This window comes from Vidua chalybeata, chromosome Z (assembly GCF_026979565.1).
Source record: "Vidua chalybeata isolate OUT-0048 chromosome Z, bVidCha1 merged haplotype, whole genome shotgun sequence".
Lineage (NCBI taxonomy): Eukaryota > Metazoa > Chordata > Aves > Passeriformes > Viduidae > Vidua > Vidua chalybeata.
Window position 1 is genome coordinate 43,982,845 of NC_071570.1, and position 15,296 is coordinate 43,998,140.

The 15,296-nt window shown below is 42.0% G+C and overlaps 1 protein-coding gene across 3 annotated transcripts in view; it reads left to right on the forward strand.

Annotated features, from left to right (window-relative positions):
• ABCA1 (ATP binding cassette subfamily A member 1) overlaps positions 1 to 15,296 on the forward strand; it is a 95,462-nt gene that overhangs the window by 30,947 nt on the left and 49,219 nt on the right. The window lies entirely within an intron of this gene.

Genomic DNA, 15,296 nt, shown 5'->3' on the forward strand with positions numbered 1-15,296 from the left:
CATGTTTCTATTTTTCTTGAAGCCAACCCAACTAAACAAAAATGGAGCAATGAAATAGAGGGAAACAAACATCGCCTAAGAAATTGCATCAGATCTTAGGCTATTATTCCACATGTGCCCTGCCTGTCCCAGTTGTTTGCTGGATTAGTATTGCTTGTGGCAGAAGAGACAAACATCAGCTGGGTGGCATTCTTTGCTGATGTTGCAGTCTGCTGCACACAGAGATGTCAACACTGAAGGAGTTTGCACACTGTCTGGTCAATGCTATTAGTGCCTTTTTTGTTTAACAGGTAAAGGATGGTTGAGGGCTTGGGCTAAAGAAGAGCGTTTGGAGAGGCTTTCTGGTGGCTTGTGTATTACTGTATGATTACAGGGTGCTCAGGGAAATAGGATGTCATACATTATCTGCTAGGTGACATTAAGGTGATGGCTAATTCCTTCCTCAGTGTCTTGTCCCTAACAAAATCGAACCCATGCCCTCAAGCTAAATATTCAGATTGTTTCTTGTACCTGCCTACGCCTGCCTAATTAGACTGGTTTCCTCCCTGACTTCCTTTGGGAAGAATCCTAGCAAAAACCAGCTAGGCTAGAATGAAGACCAGCAAACCATATGTCGAGGTGGCCTTCATACCCAGAAACACCTGCAAACACCAACTGTGGCAGGGTGGCATTCCTGTTGCTGCACATAAATACGCACCTGGGTTCTCTGGTAGTGTGCTCCACAGTGACATTCAGATCCTTGCCTTTCCTTTAGGCCAGGGGAAACAAGTGCCAAAAATGCTGCCCTGTGGTATCAGTAGAGAGGTCTTGATTTATTAGGGTTGGTAGGAAGGATACTTTACCTTTGCATATTCAGTAGCAGTTACCTTGCACTAGCCCTCAGCAGAACTCCCTAGGGCATTCCTGGCTCCTACTGCCTCCCAGCCCAAAGCATCCCTCCAGGAAGGAGAGTCTGGGACTGTGGGAACCACTGTGATTTCTGCTGTGGTCAGATGTAGTGTGTCACAATGAACAAGTGGAAGAAGCAGCCAGTGCAGGGTACTTGGATTGCACAAAGATTGTAGTTGCTGATTGGGTAGAAGATTCAGGTACATATGGCAGTTTTCCCACATTTACCTAATTAATTTTTTCTTCAAATCTCTGTGCTGCTGAACAGGCATAGACATGAAAATTCTTAGAGTTTATTTTTTTTAAGTAAATGGAAATTGTTTAGGCAACTGCAGATCTTCTGGAAAAACACTTCCAAAACATTCTTGGAAGGGCACTTTAAATCCCTTACTACAGGTTGTGAGCAAAGTCTCTCTGTGAATCCAACTGGTGTGTTATTTCTTCTGTCCTCAACTGAAACTGGGAGGCTGACAGTCAAGAGATAGGCAAAAGTAGAGAAGACTTCTTATCGGTGCTGGAATCCTCGACTCGGGAAGAATGATGTCTGAACTCCAATGATTTAAGAAGGCTAATTAATTACTTTATTATACTATATTGTAACATTATTACACTATAGTACACTAACAAGAACTATCACTAAATAACTAACCAGAAAACCTGTGACTCTCTCCTGGTCAATCAATTCAGAATACTAATCACTAGAATTTAATCAAGTAATCACCTTGGGTAAACAATCTCCAGACTACATTCCACATGGGCACAAACAGCGAATGAGATAAGAATTGTTTTGATTATCTTTTCTCTGTTTCTCTCACAGCTTCTCTCAGGAGAAATCCTGAGATAGTTAAGTGTCTTTCTGTTCAGAGGGTATGTGAATACCACAACTTTTTATGTCAGCATTGGTTCTAGGTTTCTTATTGGGCAGTTAGGTGTATAGCTTCAATTAGATAGATGACATGATATTTGAATAATTCAGTGAATAGCATCCTGTAACTGCAATATAACTAGATACAGAATTATCAATTTCAATAGAGCCTGCTTCTGCTTTCCTTATTATTTGGAAGCCAAGGATGTGATAAAACTAATAAAATTATCTTGGTAGAGGTCAAGGTACAAAGGTCTGCTGTGCTTTAAAATCTGTTTCAAGGAGAATCATACTTGTTTTCCATGGGACTGTTAACGAACAGTTGTTGCTATGTGACTTTGCTTAGAGGTTGACATGGGTAAACACATATAGCATAATGTGTATTGCTGTATTCTGATTCTGTAGAACTGGGCTTTAATGCCTTCTTTTGGTCTGAACTTCATTTGTACAGAGATGCTTTTGAAGACAGATGTTTAGAATTATGCCAACTTGGATTCTAGGTAGATATGTATGGATGTGATAGAGCAAGACTGAAATATCTTTGAATGGGGAATTGAGAAAACATATGCAGTGGTACGTTAAATCTGGTCTTGCTGTAGTGTCTGAACTATACAAGGTGACAGGAGTTTGAGAAAAACATTTCTGAGAATCCTGTCACAGAAGATTGTGTGAAACCTGTTAAAAAAACACAAGGAAAACTGCAAGCTTGTTGGCATAAGGCTGCACTGGCAGTATCATTACTTCAGAACCCGCTAACCTGATGGTGCCAATTAATGGTCTCAATGTGTGCAGGGGAGTCAACACCACCCATAACTACAATTACCAACAGAGCTATTCTGGTAGATACTGAATTGCAATTTCTAATTTCTTTCACCTTTATCTTTCTTAAATTGTCTAGATAAAGACACAATGATAAAGAAAACAAGAATTGCTTACTGTGTTTATCAGTAATTAGTATGTGCTGCAGAGAACTTTAAAAGTTTTCTGTAGTCTTTAGCCTTGTCAGCGTCATCTGTCAACGCTGACTTTTATTTTAAACCAGCAAATAAAGTGGGAAGCATTAAGTGAACAGTTAAACCTCTCACACTTTGCTATTATCTCCCTCTTTGTATGTAGCCTTGTCAGTACAGCTTGTTAATGTCAGGACTGTTGCCAAAACTTGTGCTGTTTTAGCTTCAATTTGCCTTTATTTTCTGTTTTCCACTCTGTCAAATTTGTGTTTCTTTTCACTGACTTCGAATCTCAGAATCTTAAGCAATGCCTAATTTGTGGAAGATTGCATTGGGTTTATTTAAGCTACATTCTGAGGTTGGTTGAGACAGCAGGATAGAGACTTTCCACATTGAGCTTAGTGTTAGTAGTGCTCTAGGAAATATGTAACACTGTTATCTGATGAAAAGTTCAGCTTTCTCAGGGGATTTCCATGGGCCTGAGCTCTCATGAGAGTGGAGATTATGAAATTGCCCCATTTGGAAAAAGCCCTGTACACTTCTGTGTTTGATTGGTACTGAGGCCAGAGTGCCTAATTTGGGTCTGACCTCTCATATCTCTCAAGTTAATATTCAGCCTTGGAGCTGTCTCTAGTAATAATACATTTTATCTTCAGCATGTATTACAAACACTTATTACCTAATTTTACAGCATTCCTGTAAGTTAAATAAGTAAACAGCTGCCCTCATTTCAAACACAGTAGGATGTGACAGTTTTTAATGCAGTCAGGATGCAATAAAAGCTGATGGCTTTAAAGAAACGTTGATGGTAAATCAAGTCCTTTTTTACACAGGCAAGAGGACAGAGCACTGCTTGCCCGATTTTTTTGAAAATCTATGACAGTTCAATTTTTGGGCAGTCTTTCATGTTCTATTTAAATATTTTTGGTCATAAAATAAGTGATTGTTAATAGCAGGATCCTGATGAAAATATTGTGCTACCTGTTGCTGAATTTATTTGCAGCTTTATTAAAATGTGACATTCTCCACTTTCAACCCTAGAGATTTTTGATGTTGTTGTGTTTTATAGAGTAGTAGTTGTGAATTTTTTTAATACATTTTTAATTCACCTTATGGGTTTTATGTTTATACTTTTTATGTTTTGTTTTCAAAATTCTGGGAAAATCCATTGAATTAAATGCAACAGCTGCAGAATTTAAAAAATAGGCATAGGTTTATGTATTTCCTAAGTGTCAATAATTAACAAGAGTTTGTTAAAACTGTGTATTGCTTAGGCCTGTGTATCAGGAATTCTCAGCTGATAAAAAATTGGTGTAGCTTTGAAAATTTAGTGGACTGTAGCTCATCTATTAGCTGAAGATCTTGCCCTAGCTTTTATGGTGACCTGGCAGCACTCTATGTGCTATCTGTGGGAGAGATTCATGCTGTTCTGTGACACACATCCTCTGTAAACAGCCAGAGTTTCCTTCCCTTTCTCTGTTTAGCTTTAGATTTAAGAATGGTGCAATAAAAGACCCTTTAAAAGGATTTAAAATAAGACCCTTCCTGTGACTTTTGGTGTTTTGGGGTTTTTTCCCCCCTTCTTGAACCTTCCTGTTCTTCTAAATGTATATTTAGAGGAACATACTACCTGAGGTAGTATTTAGATGTGTTTTTCTTGACATTGTCAGAAGGTTTACATAACTGCAGACAGTCAGAACTTAATAAGCATAAGCTATTATATATTTGGAGGTCTTTTCCTTATAGTTCCTCTCTATTCTAACAAGTGCAGCTGAAACATAATTGGACCATATCTGAAGCTGACTGAGCATAGATATGTGCCAGAAGGAGATTTGCTGATGGAGCTCAAAGACAGCTTACTGCAAAGATAGCAGTATCTGAAGTCTGAGTGCCTGTTCTGGATTGTGCCAACCACCTCCTTAGGAAAGCAGCACTGCTACCTGCCCAACAAAAAGCTACTTCAGAACAGCAGGGAGAAAAGAAAAAGCTGATTTGATACTTGAGACCTGATGTGGACATGGAAGTCCATTGTCCTAACAATATTCATTGTAGCAAAAGCACAACTATGTGACAGCACGGTCAGCAGCTATCACTTATGGTTTTACCCTCTTCTGTTCAGATGCTTGCGGCGTGGTTTTTTGCTCTCCCCAGCTGCACGCAGCTCTTGGGAGCCCGGCTGTGGCGTAGCTTCCACGTGCTGCCGGGGTTTGCTGCCGCGGGTTCCCGGACACGGCTCCGTGTCTCGGGCGCGTGGGCTGGCCAGTCTCTGTTACCGTGTGCTAGGAATCCGGTAAAGAGGTAAGGAATTTGTCCATTTACTCAGTCTTTGGCAGGAACGGTTTATTGGTCACGTGGCGCGGTTCGATGGAAAGACGCAACCGCTCCTGGCACTCGCATGGGAGAAAATGGCGCCTGGGTGCCAGCGGGATAGGGTTTTATGGAGGGGTGGGGCGAGAGGATCCACGGCCTGCCGGCCAATAGGGGCGGCTGCCGTGGCGGTGACGCCAGCAACAGCGACCAACCAGAGAACCCCGCAGGGGCGGGCACCGAGCCTCGGGCTGAGCGGGATCATGTGGCTCGGGGCGGCCAGCACGGGGTTTCCTGGGGCCGGACGGGGGGGGTGGTTACAGGAGCGGCAGAGGGAGAAAATCCAATGGCAGGCAGCATGGGGCCAGAAACCGCAGGGGGGAACAACACGGGGGAAGCGCAGGGGTACACAGGGTTCGGCTAGCTAACACAAATAAGAACCCCTAAAACCCAATCCCAGGATGCAGCAGATGCTTCCTGCTTAGCAGGTGGGGAAGTGTGTTGTAAAGCCAGAGAACACAAGACAATGAAGTAGCCCTTTAAGATCACAAGTGTCTTCTTCACCTACCTGGTCTTTTTCTTTCTTTTTCATGTTATCTCTGCTGCTACCTTAAAGTGCAAGGATTTTACTAGTGTATCCATAGAAATAATGTATAAGACCTTTCCAGCAGTACATACTCCATTTTCTTCAGGTAATTGCAGTGCTTTCTGACTGTGGTGCACAGAAACAGGTTCCTAAAGTACCAGGAGGCACTGCTCTTCTCTGTGCCTAGAAGTAATCCAGTCATCTGTGTAAAGCAGAGTGGCGCAAATGCTCTAGGGTGTATTTTCAGCCAGCAAGTTATGTCAGTACCAAAAGGAAGGACTGGTTAGTGTATTGACAGTCCAATAGAAAACCAGCTGGAAGGATGAGCCCCTGAAACTACCAAGGCAGGGTCTGTTGGGACCATCCTGGTGTAGTGTACTATAGTGTCACACTTAGAATGTGAGGGACATGATTTCCAGCTAAAACTTTGTGTGACTTTGGGCAATCATTATTTACTAAGCATCTGTTTTTCCCAAATATTGAGAAAGTTCTTCAATTATTTTGAAGTGCTGTTGCTCAACAGTCTGATTTCCAGTAGTGAAAGGCTTGAATAGTTGCAAAGGTTGCCCCAAACTAGGCATAGAAAACATAATCTTTTATTTACTATTGAAGTTTGAGGGTGTTATTTCCTTCCATTGGACTTGATACTCAAAAGCAAACCCAAACAACTATCCGTAAGGGTAACTTCACAGTGACCAACTAAATTGAAATGTAGGGAGGTTGAAATAATTCAGATGTAGATATATTTTCAGTGGAAGTAGACAGTGTTTCTGGTTAAGCTAAGTGCAGTAATGATTGGCTTGTTGTTAATTTTTGCCATTTTTTGATTGGCTTTACTCTTTGTTCTGAAGGTGGCTTATGCTGCAGTGTGCTGGATAAGGAGCATTAGGACTTGGCACTAAATTCTAAATTCAGAAGTGTCATGTCTTCCTTAACATAGAAAAAGTAAGAGCTACTATGATCTGCTGACTGCAGACTTGGAATTTTGCTAAACTTTAGAAAAAGTCAGATGTCAGTCAGGTTCCCCGAACTGTGACAAGTAAGAGGAACACATATCTGACAGGATGAGCCTTCACACCCAAGGGAGGGTAGCTTTTTCTCTTCTCGTCAGCCTTTCTATGTAAGGAGGAACAAATACAAGTGCAGGACAGTCAGGGTGCTTTTATCGTGGAAAGCTCTGCCTGCTGTTTTCGTTAAGGCTCATCATTAACCATGCCAGTTTAATGGGAGAAGCTCTTCAAACTGGATAGGTGGTGCTGTGATAATTTTCAAGTAGGAAAATAGTGCTGGATACATTCTGCCTGCTTGTTTTGGGGAGAGAATGATTCTCATATAAGTGTTTTCTGGTTGCATTTGAACTAGCAGCCTCATGGATGCATGCTTACATAGCCAGCTTATGAAAACACTTCTGCTATTACTAATGGTCATTTGATTAAAATGTCCAGCCCTGCCTCTTCCTGTGATTTGAATTTCTACTAAATTTACGGTCACTTGCTCAAGTACAAGGAATTCTGGACAGGGTCCTCGTTGGTCACAGCTTACTCTTTTAAATTCTGCTTAGCTCCATGCATTTTTAACAGCATAGTGCCATTGCCATTCCTTGTGTGCTTATGTTTGCCATTAGAATTGTGGTGACGTAGTATGCAACTAGATATGACCAAGGCATTTGATTTTCAGTCTCCCTATTGCTTGAGGTTTTTTAATATATTTTACTTTGAGTTGATGTTTTGAAACATCTAAAACCCGTATATTATCCAGGGCATAATATTCCTAGTGCAGTGAAAATCCAGTCTTAACAGCAAAGAATTACTACCTGCTTCTGTAGAAGAACCCATCTTGCCCTGAGCTGGGTTTGATCTTTGGAGAGCCTTCTCCACAGTTTATACCATCCCTGAATTTGTTTGGTTTACCACTCCTGAAAATAATTTTGTTGTAATAATGCAGTATTTTAAATTGTCACATCTGTGGTCTGTCATCTCTGTGACTGACAAGCCAGTTCAGAGGCTAAGAAATTTGCAGTTTGTCTTTATTTTGTGAACATTAGCAGGAGAATTTTCAACCAGTTATAATACCATACAATTTGAAGCTTTGCTCAGAATTTACTTCTTAAAGCATACAATGACTGTTCTTAGGGTGTTTCCTTTAAGCCTGCTTAATTTTTTTTGCACTGTTAGAAGTCAGTGTAATTTCTTTCTGCTTTTTTTCATTAGCAAACTCTATTTCATGGTTGTCTGTGCAGATAACAGAATTTGCCTTGCAACAGGGAAAGTCTCGACAATATCTGTTCTGAGGCATAGTGTGGGGTGTAGGGTGTGCCCCTCCTTAAGCAGGAGCTCTGCAGGCTGTGTTTGCTGGCAGGGCTGTGGTGACCAGCCTGAGGATTTTGCCTCTGTGCTGTGTCTTGGTTTTCTGATGCAGAGTCTTTCTCTTGTCATGTGTGTCATATAGAAAGAGGGCCTGATGGCTTTTGCACAAAACAACTGCACAAAGGGATGTATCAGCCTTGTGTTTGCTGCTGGCTTCCCACACAGGGCAGAGGTGGGATCGTAGCTTAATAGGCTCTGCATGCCTGAAGCAGTGTACCCCCAGTGAAGGTTAGCTGAGGACTGGTTTATGTATGTGTGTTAGTACATGCTGAGAGCTGTACTTTCTGCCAGAGTAATTGTTCTGGACTATATTTAAAGCTCTTCCAAGCAAAAATCATGACTTAGAGAGGAATGGAGGTGGTCCTGATGTCGCAGTCCCAAGATGAGAGGGAAGACCTGGGCCTGTTGCCCAGCATTTCCCTTTCTCTCAGGAGAGAATGCTAGCTGGTGGAGATGGATGGCAGGCTGCCTCCTCTTTACTCACATCACCATCTGGCATGGCAGATATACAAAGATGATGGACCCTGGTTAATGGGGTGTTCACTTTGGTATTATCTAGTGTCTGCAGAGGCGACACTGTTTGATGTGTGATGGTTTTCAGGGTAGAGAGCTGTAGCCTGCTGTAAAACAGGTCAGACCATGGCTGCATAGAGAACAGCACTTTGTGAGCAAATTAGTCTTGTATTTTCACACTAGTTGATCCTGCACAAGAGGCCTGCTGAGCTGCTTGATTGCTTGTAAGCAAATCAGAGTATGGCTGTCCAACTTTTTCAGAAGATAGTTTAGCTCTTGCGAGCATTAACAGGTATACAGACAGCTCTGAGAGCTATTCTCACCTCACAGGGGGAAAACGGCCCCAGAGGAAAAGAATAATTAAAACATAGTAAGTGCTAAAAAAACCTTAAAAAATATTATTTTGTCGTGCTTTTTGGATGTGTTGTCCAAGGTTAGGAGTATAATGAAGGCAGGTGAAAACTTGTTGCCTTGCCCAACACTGCAAAAAGTTTGCTTTTCACATTGTCAGGGTTATTGGCCCGGTCGGGTACAGTGCAGTAGCATGGCTCACCATTAGGAGATTGCTGTTTGTTCTGGATGATCAATTTACTCTGGATGGTCATATAATTTCAAGTCATTCAGTCTTTGGTTCTGCTGTTGAAATTATTTGAGAGCCCATTTTTATTTTTGTGGAAAGTAACTTCAGATACCTTTTGTCAATAAATCACAGTGATAGGTAATGAGTGTTAAAATCAGTCCAGATGTTCAAGTGCACCTGTCACCTATTCAAGAGGAATACTTCCCAGATAATGAAAAATTAATACAGACTTCCAGTGTACAAGGTAATTCTGTGGCAGCATTTGATTTGCCTGTCCTGATCATCTCACCATATGAGGGTTTCTGGAAAGACAGGTGTCTAGCTAGAATCTTTGTAGTGGTCATGAGTGCTACTAGTAAATGCTCTCAGCTGCTGGAGCTGGAGCTTTGGCTGTTTGTCTCAGCTTCAGCATCTCTATGGGCTTGTGTTGTCCAAATCTCCTGTTGCTGGAAGTATGATCAGTGAAGAAGCAGTGCCCTGGGTGAAGCAGGCCTGTATGACTAGGGTGCCTTGTGACCTTGTTCTCCAGTCACACCTGGGCACAGTTTTGCACAGACATGACAGCCAGCTGTGCAGTCATACTGGGCCTTCCCTTCCTGTAGAAGTGCAGTTTTACCTGCATGGAGAACTATGAATCTGAAGTCTTTGAAAAGGGACAAGAAAGTACCTTGTTTGCTTGCTTGACATTCTTCCTTGCTTTGCTCCTTCTGTTAATTAGTGGAGACAGATGCTGAGCTGGGAACCCAATTATCTTTTTTTGGTCTCCTTTGAGCACTTGTAGAACCTTGCTGATTCTAAAGAATGAAGCTAAAATGTCTCATGCTTCATCTTATCTTACTGTTTCATCTTGCTGTGACACCTTAGTTGCTGTTACAAAAATGATTGCGCTGCCCTATGAACAGTCTCTGTGGTAAGAAATAAGGGTCAGAATTTCATACCAGCTTCTGTGTTGAATTGATTTTTGGCTATGATGAATACAGGCTTAGCCAAAGGCTTGCAAGTCTTCCCAACTGCAGTGGATATAAAGTAATGTCATTGTTTTCAGTCATGCGTGTTTAATTAGTAGAGAGAAGACTCCTGATGACAAAAAGCCATGTCTGTAGATCAGACATATTGCCCTGCTTTCCTCATAGCTGCTGAATTAACTTAAGGCATGAAGCTACTTCTCCCCTTCACTTCATTCATTTTTTTATAGGGAGTTAAGGTAGGTGAAACTGGGAAGTAGATCTGACTGTCACAGTGTTTTCATTGAGCTTGTTTAGCTTTAAAGTGGCTGAAAACCTGGTATATTTTAGATGATGGGCACAAACCCTTTGGGCAGAAACTCCACAAATTAACATGAGACCTGGTGAGCTTTGTACTCTACAGTGGATTGAATTCCATTTGCATGCCTTTTATTTTTAGAATGCAGTGTTCAGGATATGAAAAACATAGCCACAATTTCTCTGGGGTTCTGTTTTCCCACCCTGCTGTTTAATTTTAAAAGACACTGCACCATTAAATTTCTGGAGGAAAGTATGAGACCTCTGTGCTTCTCAGTGAAAGAAAAAAGAATGGGAGAGAAGTGTGATAGAAGTGTCTTATCCTGCAACCTGCCCCTAAAAGCTTTCCTTTTTTTCATTTGTCTGTGGATCTTCTCAATACTGTTGGAAATTGTCACTGCTTACTATGGGACCTGTTATGATCACACTAGTAGTAAGATCAGCAAATTAAAGTATTCACCCATGGCTTTTCTTGCACTTTGACCACCCTTTTGAGCTTGTGAAAGTAACTGGGGATGTGTTTATGGAACGAGGAAAATAAAACCCTGTGGCTTTCAGACCACAGATACTTCCTTCACTGCACAGTCAGTGTTCAGCTCTGGTCTGCATGGAACCAGAGACCCCACATAACACTGATTTGCTATTTTTTTATAATGCATATTTTTATTTTGGTGTTCATTTTAATCAGTAATATAGCGAGCATAGATGTTGTTTTTCTTCACTAATTCATGTGATTGTCTTGAGCTCTTTGAGTACATTTTGGGGTTTGGGTTGTGGGGTTTTTTTTGGGTTTGGTTTTTTTTTGTTTTTGGTTTTATTTTTTTTTCTTTTTTTTTTTCTTTTTTGTCAAAAAGATTTGATTCTTAAGCAGGGACTACTGGCCTACCACTGTGCCCAGGCATGAAGGGTCTGGAAAAGGTTAGGTTGTCAGTAAAATGTAAATCTTAGGATGTAATACAGTGTTAGAGTAGGAGATGTTCTGCGGTATGAAAATCCAGGAGTTTCTGGTTTTGATGCCCAGAAGGCAACCCCAAAAGGTGTGCTTGAACTGTGTGGAAATGAAGGACAGCTGTGCCTTCTGTGAAAACAATACCCGTGAAATGCTGCCATGTATGATTGTGTAATCCTGACTGGTGACTTCAGAGAGGATGGGACATTTTGTGGTTAAGGCACAAGACCTCCAGTTCTGGGAGTTCTCCGTTGTGCTGGGAGCTTCCTTATGTGATCATACAAAGGATCTTTCTCCCTGTCACATATGGGATATAGACATCTCTTCTGCTTGTTTCATGTGCATGGGAATGGTCTCCTGTTGCATTGCCATACTGTGCTCAAACTGGAGCTAATTACAGCTAAGGCATTTCAGCCCTGCCCTGTTGGTGTTGGGGTTATTTGCATGGTTTATAAGCAAAAGTCTGTTACTTGCTGTTGCTCCCTTGATATCAGGACTGAAACTGCAAAAGTAGTGTGCCATGCGGAAAAGCTGTCTCAGTATTATTTCTGCTGACTATCCCACCACTGAATCAGCAAGATGGTTCACATCAGTTTTGACAGTCTTTTGAGCATGTTTGCTCAGTCTGACCTCAAGTTTATCTCCTCATTTGTGCCTGGGGCTTGGCTTGCTTGCTGAGGCCTATGGTTTCAGCCAGGAGGACGAACCCTGTGCCAGGAGTGAGGGAGCCTGCAGGGCTGCAGCTCCCTTGGTTTTCTGTTGAAGATGAAGGGAATGGGCAAGGAAAGGCTGTGTGTCCACGTCAAGTACCTGGAGAGATTGGTCTCCAGTGCATTGTTCTGCACCCACCAGCTTGAAGTGGCTGACTGTAATGATGCTTGGCTACTCTCAAGCAAGAGAGGAGACAGGCAAGTTATATCACGTTTGAGCTGACGTTTTGTCTTGTGTGTTTGAGTAACTTGATAATGTGTCTAAATTTTTATGGCAGGAAAATATTGCAGTAGTAGGCCTGTGGTGGTAAAATGTGTTCTTCCACTCCAAATATTTGCATTATTAAGTACCTTGGTATTAACCTTCAGAAGACTTGCCTTCTTTTGCTTTCTATTTTTGGAGTGGTTTTTCTAAGTAATGCTCTTTTATTTCAGTAGGCCCTAATGGGCAAGCAGTCATCTTGGATGGGAATGACTGTTTTCAAGAGGAAACCTCTGTTAAATCTTCTTAGAGGTATCCAGAGGGAGAATTTAGATGCATTGCAGTGTTAGGTGCTTTCTGTCGTTTCATGTGCAAGCTGTTATGCATGCCTCCATAATTGAGAGGGATTGTGTAAGACACTGACCAACAAGTCTTGGAAGTAGGACCAGATGGGGTGGGGGAGCAAATGCATGGTACAAAAGACTGGCTGTGTGCTTGGGGTACTGCAGCCAGGATCGTGGTATTGAGATTTGGTCCCTTGGCCTTGCAGAGCTTTCACGTGTGATCTTGTGTAGTGATCATGGCTTCATGATCAGCTGTCTGGAAGCCAAACACTGCCCCACAGTTATGGTAACCTTGTTCTGTTTCCTTCATGGTTTACTCCAAATGATGATGAAAACTTGTACAGACATTTGTAGGAGTTCTTTGGAAGGTAGGATCAATTTTCAGCAAATTCTAGTGCTAAGTGAGTCTGAAAATGCTTGGCATGACACAAAAGGCAGGGGATGAATACTCTGCTACTGGTGGGCTGGTTAATTACAGCTGTGAAAGATGGCAACTGTTTGTTACTCCCCCTCATGATTACAGGCAGGTCAGCAGGAATCTTAGTGTAGTTCAGGTTGCGTTCCTGCAATTGCCTATAGAATATGTCCCTGACCAAGAAAATCATGCCTCCATATGGCAGAAAACCTCCAAGCCAAACCCAGATAAAAAGACTAGCCAAACCAAAAAGCAACACATCACTGAGGAAACAGAAAAGTGGAAGAATTATTGCTTGGCTACCTTTTTTTTCGCAAGGCATGTGGCCCTTTAAGAGAAGCTTGAAAAATATCTTAAGTAGGGGCAGATTCAGTTAAAAGCTTGCAAACATCTGATCTCTGCATGCCAGTGTGCCTTCAGTCAGGCCTCACTTTGTCCATCTGACTTTCTGAACAGTTGATGATCTCACCAAAAAATAAACAAGCTGCAGAAGTGTTTAGGGATTTCGGCACATGTAGGAAGTAACCAAGGAATCGGGGTGGGGGAAGTTTTTCCTCGCTTGCAGTGAAGCAGGGTGCTTTAGCCTCTGATGGAAAGAAAAGCACGGTTTTATGTTATTGCAGGAGCCAGATGTTTTCACAGCCTTTTCCCAGGCAGGGAGTGGAGGTGATGGTGGATTTTGCTCGGGGCATTCAAGTGGGGCGTTTGCACGGCGTGCTCAAAAGCAGCATATTCATGAGTGGTCCTGCTGCGTGGGAGAGAGGAAGGCAAGGGAGAAATTTTTGCCCCGTAGTAACCTCCGCTTTGCCTCAGCTGAGGCGGGTGATTTACTTTTTCGTGTGGAACAAAAAGGCAACGGGGAATTTGTAACTGGATATGTAGATGAAGGAGCAATGACCGTCAGTAACCCCGTGTACTTCATGCCGCAGGACCAGAGCGTGTGGTTCCTCCCCTTGCCGGCTCCTCTGGCAGGATCAGCCTGGGAGGCAGAAGTGGCACCCGAACCGCCAGGTCTCCGGTAACTTCCGGTGGCACCCCGAGTGCATACCATATTTTTCCTGATGGGGCCCATTAGTGACAGAATCACCTTCGCAAGCTAAACCAAAGCCAACCAACCACAACAAAATAAATTAAAAAAAAACCAACCAAAAACAAAACACAAACAAAAAAATCAAACCAAAACAGAAAAACCCAAACTCAAAACTAACCCCAAAACCAACCAAACAAAAAAAAACCCCGAACAAAACACAAAAAACCAAGTCAAATAAAAAAAATCTATCCTGCATAGGAGGTGGGGGAAAAGGTTGTTACAGCTGTCCCCTATAGGAGGGGAAAGGTACAAGCCCCTGGTTCTTTCATATAATTACTTTCTCTTTCCAGCTCATTGTTTTCCACTATTTGCTCTGGGTTGCAGCATCCGGTCTTCCTAAAGTAGAAAACACAGCATGACACCTAGCTTGCTGTTGTACCTCAGTCTGGAAATCTTCACTCCGGTAAATCCTGTAGGACTTGGTCACCTCCTCCTGGCCTAGGTGCTTTGCTCATCACTTCTTGTTTAAGCATTGTGGAGATAGAATTGTCCTCTCTGTCTCTTAAAGAAAACAACAACAACAAAAACCAAACCAAACCAAAACTACTAAACACTGCTTGACGCCCCCCCCCGCCCAAAAAAACCCCAACCAAACCACAAAAAAAAGAAACCAAAACCAAACCAAACAAAAAAAAACCAAAAAAAAAAAAAAAAAAAAAACCAAACTCACATACAAAACCCAAGAAAACAATTCAAAACAATCAGCATCAGCTTCTGAAGATCCGGTTTTGTGGACTTTAATAGTGTGCTTGAATTATAATTTCCAGATGGTTCCCCTTTGCTGTAATGTAGGCACAAATTTGTTTTAAAGTCAAGAGCTGAAACACTGATGGCTTGAGAAGGAGTAAATGTATTTTTAATTCCAAGTAGCTGAGATTTTTTCCTAGATCTGTGATTCTATATCATACCTGTGTGTCTGCATATGTCAGACTTTGAAATCAATGGTAGAGTACATCAGCTGTTAGCATAATTAACTAAAGGCTAGTAAATCCCTTAGTGGTCCTTGCACCAGCTCAGTCCCATGTTCAGTAACAACACAGGGATTAAGTGCTAATGCTGTAGTAGCTTTCAGATCAGGGGAGCAACTTGGTGTGCTTTGCTTCTGTGTATGTATGAGCAAATTGGCTTGAAATAATGATGTTAATGGGAGTTGTTTTTGAAAGTTGATTGCTTTTTTTGTTGTTGGTTCACAGTTTTATTTGAGACCAAGACATCATGGATTGACATTGCTGAAGCCTTCCAAGTTTCAGAGCACTTTACCAGCAGCTC